This window comes from Lepus europaeus, unplaced genomic scaffold (assembly GCF_033115175.1).
Source record: "Lepus europaeus isolate LE1 unplaced genomic scaffold, mLepTim1.pri SCAFFOLD_3_1, whole genome shotgun sequence".
In the NCBI taxonomy this organism is placed as follows: Eukaryota; Metazoa; Chordata; class Mammalia; order Lagomorpha; family Leporidae; genus Lepus; species Lepus europaeus.
The window spans coordinates 12,300,448-12,306,795 of NW_026909276.1; positions in this window are offsets into that span (position 1 = coordinate 12,300,448).

A 6,348-nucleotide genomic window follows, 5' to 3' on the forward strand; every position below is an offset into this window, starting at 1 on the left:
AAGCTGGGACTAGAATCTGCACCCATATGGGATGCCGGTGCTTCAGCCAAGGCATTAACCTGCTGTGCCGCATGCTGGCCCCTTTTTTCTGTATTTGTGTTAAGCACTATTTATTAAAAATTCCATAGATATAACCCATGGACTTGCAGTACCATCTATCTATGAGCGCCATCTACTGCAGCTAATGGTCTTTTAATGGCTTTCTCAGGTAACCAATGACCCAGCTTCTTCAAGGCTTCCACATTTAAGCTGTGCATCAGCTGTCATTTTGACCTCAGGCTGATAGAATGGTGTCTACTGACGGTCATTGAGGCTGGATCAGAAAGGACAGTGATTTTCTGTGATTGTATCAGATGTGACAAAATTTTCTTCCACTGTATCTGGAAAGAGTCATGTGGCCTTGTCTGCATTTTTCAGTATGGGAATGGGGTGTAGGATCCTCTCACAGGAAACAACACTGAAGATGTGTGGTCCCTGGTCATCACATGCTGGAATGTCGCTTCTCCCACAGGTATCTTTTTTTTTAATTTATTTGACAGAGTTATAGACAGTGAGAGGGAGAGACAGAGAGAAAGGTCTTCCTTCCATTGGTTCACTCCCCCAATGGCCACAATGGCCATAGCTGAGCAAATCCTAAGTCAGAAACAAGAATTCCTTCTAGGTATCCTACAGGGGTGTAGAGGCATGAAATGTGGATATGCAATGTAAGATAATTATAAAAGAGATGTATATACTTGCTGACCATTCTAATGAGAGAATAAACTCTAAAATAAAGTACTACAGATAAATGACATTTTAAAGTAATAAAAAGGTCAGTCAACCTGGATAAGATTTTAATTCTAGATATGCATGTATCTAACAAAGAAGCCCAACATAAATGAAAGAAAATGACAACAATCAAAGAGAAAAGACTGGTCAAGACTAGTATTAGGAAGGGGCACTGTGGCATAGAGAGGTGGCATCCATCCACTGGTTCACTCCCCAGATTGCCAAAATGGCTGGAGTTGGGTGCAGGAGCCCAAGGACTGGGGCCATCTTCCACTGCTTTCCCAGGCCATAGCAGAGAGCTGGATCAGAAGTGAAACAGCCAGGACTCAAACCAGGACCCATATGGGATGCTGGCACTGCAGGCAGTGGCTTTACCTACTACGCCACAATACTGGAGAGCTTTGTAGCAATTTTGAAAGAAAATCAGCAGAGGAAGGTCTCTCTCTCTCTCTCTCTCTCTCTCTCTCTCATTCAGCATTAGATATAATAATTCTTAAAAATTAATATTAGGAGACATAAATATGTCACTTTTAATAATGAACAGAATAGGTTTGCAATATATTGGAAAGCATAAAGCAACTTGACGATGTACTTGAACAAAAGAATACACATTCTGTGCAAGTGCTCACAGAACATTGTCTGCAGAGGACCTTTTGCTAGATCACAAAAGAACCTAAAGAAAATTAAAAGGCTAAAAATAAAAAAGGACACCCTATGACCACAATAGATTCACCTGGAATATCAGTAACAGAAGAACATTTGAGAAGTGCACAAATATGTGGAAAATAAGAACACACTCCTAGGAACTACAGAAACAAACCGTAAGGGTCATTAGCAAACATTGTGAAATGATTGGAAGTGAAATGCACATAAAAACGTAATGGGATACAGTTGAAGCTGAGGTTAGAGGAGGCTCAGTCTCTCCATTCCTATAGCTTTATAAAATGGGAAGCTGTGAGCACTTTAACTTTGCTATTCATCATTATGTAGGGTCTTTAAAGTTTGTAGACAATTTATCAGTATCTGCCACTTTATTAGTTCCACCAGAGGGCCAGCAGGGGGCAGCAAGCCACTGCTAAACAGTGAGCTTTGCACCAATACTCACCCTGGAGGAGCCAAGCACAGGCTTGCTACTACCAGTGATGTATGCACAGCACCTACAGGAAAACAAGAGCATTTTTCCCTCAAGACTCAGCTAAGATATGGTTGCAGCTTCTGGAAGACTTGGGCAGTTTCCACATGTAGGTAAAGATGCTGAGCATGACCCTGATGGCTTAGGAGTAAATACTTTTCTTGTCCATGGTGTTTCTCATTTTTTAAAAACATTTCATGGGGCAGCACTGTGGCATAGTGTTACTGGAAAAGCCCCTGCTTGCAGTGCTGGCATCCAGTATAGGCATCAGTTTGTGTTCTGCCTGCTCCAGTTTTGATCCAGCTCTCTGCTATGGCCTGGGAAGGCAGTAGAATGTGGCCCAAGTCCTTAGGTCCCTGCAACCATGTGGGAGACCTGGAATAGGTTCTGGCTTCTGGCTTCAGATTGGTGTGGCTCTGGCTGTTGCAGTCATCTGGGAAGCGAACCAGTAGATGGAAGACTTCTCTCAAACTCTCTCTGCCTCTTCTCTGTAACTCTCCCTTTCAAATAAGCAAACCTTAAAAAAAATTTCATTTGAAAGGCAGAGACACAGACAGACACACACTCACACACACACACACACACACACATATATAGAGAGAGAGATTGACTTTGCATCTGCTGGGACCGGCCAGGGCAGTCAGAAGCTAGAATCTTATTCTGAATCCACCATGCTGGTAACAGATAACTATTGAGCTTGCTGCTCACCTGCTTTTGTATGAACAGGAAGCTGGAGCAGAATCAGTACTGGGACTTGAACCCAGGTACCATAACATGGAATGTGGGTCTTTTCACTACCATGCCAAATGCTTTTTCCCTGAATGGTTATCTTATTTTCTGAAATGCTTCCGGGTAAGTTATTCTGTGCTTCTTCATATAAAGTTTAATGTATCCATTATTGAGTATTTTAATTGGATGGAGCTATATCATGCTGTGATATTTCTACAGATTCAAGAGGGCTTGGGGAAGAAATCCCAACACAGAGTCAGAGAGTGGCAGACAAAAATAGTGTGAAAATATACATAATGTATCAGAACATTGCAGTAAGGATTGATAGTCCTGCATTGGAGCCTGAGGTGAAAAGAAAAATCTGACCTCCTGCAGTCATGCTTTCATTAATTCTATATCATTCTCTTCTACACAACTTCAAAGTAGTTGTAAATGTCTTCAAAAGCAGAGGTGTTAAAACTCACATTATGCTCAGTTTAGATATATTATTTGTACCCAAACCACAATCTGATATCTTCTTATTTTCCTGAATTTATTAAAAGCAAACTTTCAAATAATCTATTTAAAATAAATAACTACTGAGTGTATCTCATTTTCATCTGTGAGAATTTCCTTGTTTAATTTACAATATTTGTCAAAGAAAAATCAGTTTTCCCTCTTTTTTTTTTTTTTTACAGTCAGAGTGGACAGTGAGAGAGAGAGAGAGAGAAACGTTTTCCCTTTCCGTTGGTTCACTCCCCAATGGCTGCTGTGGACAGCATGGTGTGGCCAGCGCACTGCACTAATCTGAAGCCAGGAGCCAGGTGCTTCTCCTGGTCTCCCATGCAGATGCAGGGCCCAAGGACCTGGGCCATCCTTCACTGCACTCCCGGGCCACAGCAGAGAGCTGGCCTGGAAGAAAAGCAACCAGGACAGAAACTGGTGCCCCGACTGGGACTAGAACTTGGGGTGCCAGCACCACAGGTGGATGATTAGCCTATTGAGCCATGCCACCAGCCCAGTTTTCCCTCTTCTAAGTAAAGACAGAGACTCGTGAGGGAAAATATCTCAACAAAGTTAGCTGGGCTGGAATTTGGCACAACAATTAAGCTGTCACTTGGGACATCCACATCAGCTACAAGAGTGTCTAGGATAGACACTCCTCTTCTCCTAAGTTCATCATCTTGCTAATGGGCACCCTTGGAGGCTAAATTACTCAGATCCATGCCAGCCATGAGGGAGACCTGGAATGAGTTCTTAGCTCCTGGCTTTGGCCTCACTCAGCCCCAGCTATTCTGGGCATTTTGGGAGTGAACTATCAGATGGATGATCTCTCCTGTCTTCTCAGTCTCTCTGGCATTCAAAATAGAAGCTAATTTAGCAAACTAAGGGAATGGGATTCAGTATAGTGATTGGAGCATTGCTTAAGATGACTACATTCTATGTCAGCATGCCTGAGTTCAAGTCCCACTGCTGCTCCTATTGCACAACAATTCCTCCAAACTCATTAGCATTGTTGTTATAGAACCCCCTAATCAGGACCTGCCCCATGGCATAGCCGGTAAAGTCACTGCCTGCAGTGCTGGCATACCATATGGGCACCACTTTGAGTCCCAGATGCTCCACTTTTGATCCAGCTCTCTGCTTTGGCCTGAGAAAGCAGTAGAAAATGGCCTAGGTCCTTGGGCCTCTGCACCTACATGGGAGACCTAGAAGTAGCTCCTGGTTTCAGATCAGTGCAGCTTCAGCCATTGCAGCCAATTAGAGAGTGAACCAGCAGATGGAAGATCGATCTCTCTCTCTCTCTCTCTCTCTCTCTCTCTCTGCCTCTCCTCTCTGTGTAATTCTGAGTCTCAAATAAATAAATAAATCTTTAAAACAGAAACAACAAAAAAAGAACCCCCTAACCTATATGTGCTTGCATAACACACAGTAAGCCAATCACTGACATTGAGTGGTGGTAGATTGAGGTATTTATGGCAAAGTCCAAAGTAAGATGAGACCTTTTGCTTAATTTCAGGGCTTCCTGAGAAGTTAGAAGTAAAGGTTTGTATAGATTAAAATTGGGGCTGACAGGTGATTGTTGAGCTTTGGCCAAGTTCCTGGTTGTTCAGTGGTGCTTGTGATCTTCCTTTTATTGTTGGCAATGACATGTTCTTTAGGGAATTTTTATCATGTCCAGGTGGGCTTCAGTTGGCCTGGGGTTTACATGTAAATGGTAGTTATTTACTTCCCAGACTTGGATTTTTCTTACCTGGATCTGAAACTCCCCTAAATAATAGTTTCCAGACAAGTTTGGCTAACAGGGTTTTATCTATTGCAGAAACAAATGACTTCTTTTGTCCAGCAATTACTAGCTTGTCAGGCCAGCTGTATCACTCCCATTTTTCAAAAAAGGTTTATTTACTTCAGAGGCAGAGTTTACAGACAAGCAGGGAGAGAGAGAGCGAGAGCGAGAGAGAGAGAGAGAGAGAGGTCTTCCATCTGTTGGTTCATTCCCTAAATGGCTACAATGGACATAGCTGAGCTGACCTGAAGCCAGATGCCAGGAGATTCTTTCCACATGGATGCAGAGGCCTAAAGACATGGGCCATCTTCTGTTGCTTTCCAAAGCCATTAGCAGGGAGCTGGATCAAAAGTGGAGCAGCTGGGACTAGAACCATCTGTATGAGATGCTGGCATGGCAGGTAGAGGCTTAGCCTACCATGCCACAGCATTGGTCCCAAATTTTTTCGATACCATACAGACAAGAATGCTTTGGGCTAAGAGACACAGACAAGAGGCTGAGCCCTGATTTTGTATTATAGAAGTTTTGTCTCAATTACCCCTATTTCTTGTTATTCCTCAAACCCCAGGGAGAAGGAACAATGGCTGTCTGACCGGGGTATTGTAAGAATGAAAAGAGACAAAGTTTTAGGTATTTCTTTTATTAGTTATTTATTTACTTAATAATCAAGTTAACAGAGAAAGAGAGCTTTTCCATTGCTGGTTCATTCTCAGATGGTTGCATAAGCCAGGGATTGATCATGACAAAGCTAGGAGCTTCTTCAGGGTGTTCCACATGAGTGATAGGGGAACAAGTACTTGAGTCACCTTCTGCTGCTTTTGCAAGGCCATTAGCAGATAGCTGGATCAGAAGCGGAGCAGCTGTGACTCAAACCAGCACCCATATGGGATGCTGAGTACTAGTTGGCAGTTTTACCTGGTACACTACAACACCAGCCCCTGTAGGCATTGCTTCAGATAAAGTTTCTAGTCTCAGGTTTAGCTGTAGAGATCCTCTGCATTATGAGAAGGATTGCACAGCCAGTTTCTCTGCAGCTCTTTTTGTTGTTAAGATTTATTTATTTATTTGAAAGGCAGAGTTACAGAGAGGCAGAGGCAGAGAGAAGTCTTCCATCTGCTGGTGTTCTGCCCAGAAGGCTTCAATGGCAGAAGCTGAGACAATTCAAAGCCAGGAGCCTTGGAGCTTCTTCCAAGTCTCACACAGGTGTAGGAACCCATGTACTTGGGCCATCTTCCACTCTTCTCCCAGGCAATGGCAGAGAGTGGATTAGAAGTGGAGCAGCTAGGATTTGAACCAGTGCCCATATGGGATGCTGGCACTGTGGCATAGCAGGTAAAGCCACTGCCCACAGTGCTAGCATCCCATATGGGCACTGGTTCATGTTGCAGCTGCTCCACTTCCAATTCAGCTCTCTACTATGGCCTGGGAAAGCAGTAGAAGATGCCCAAGTCCT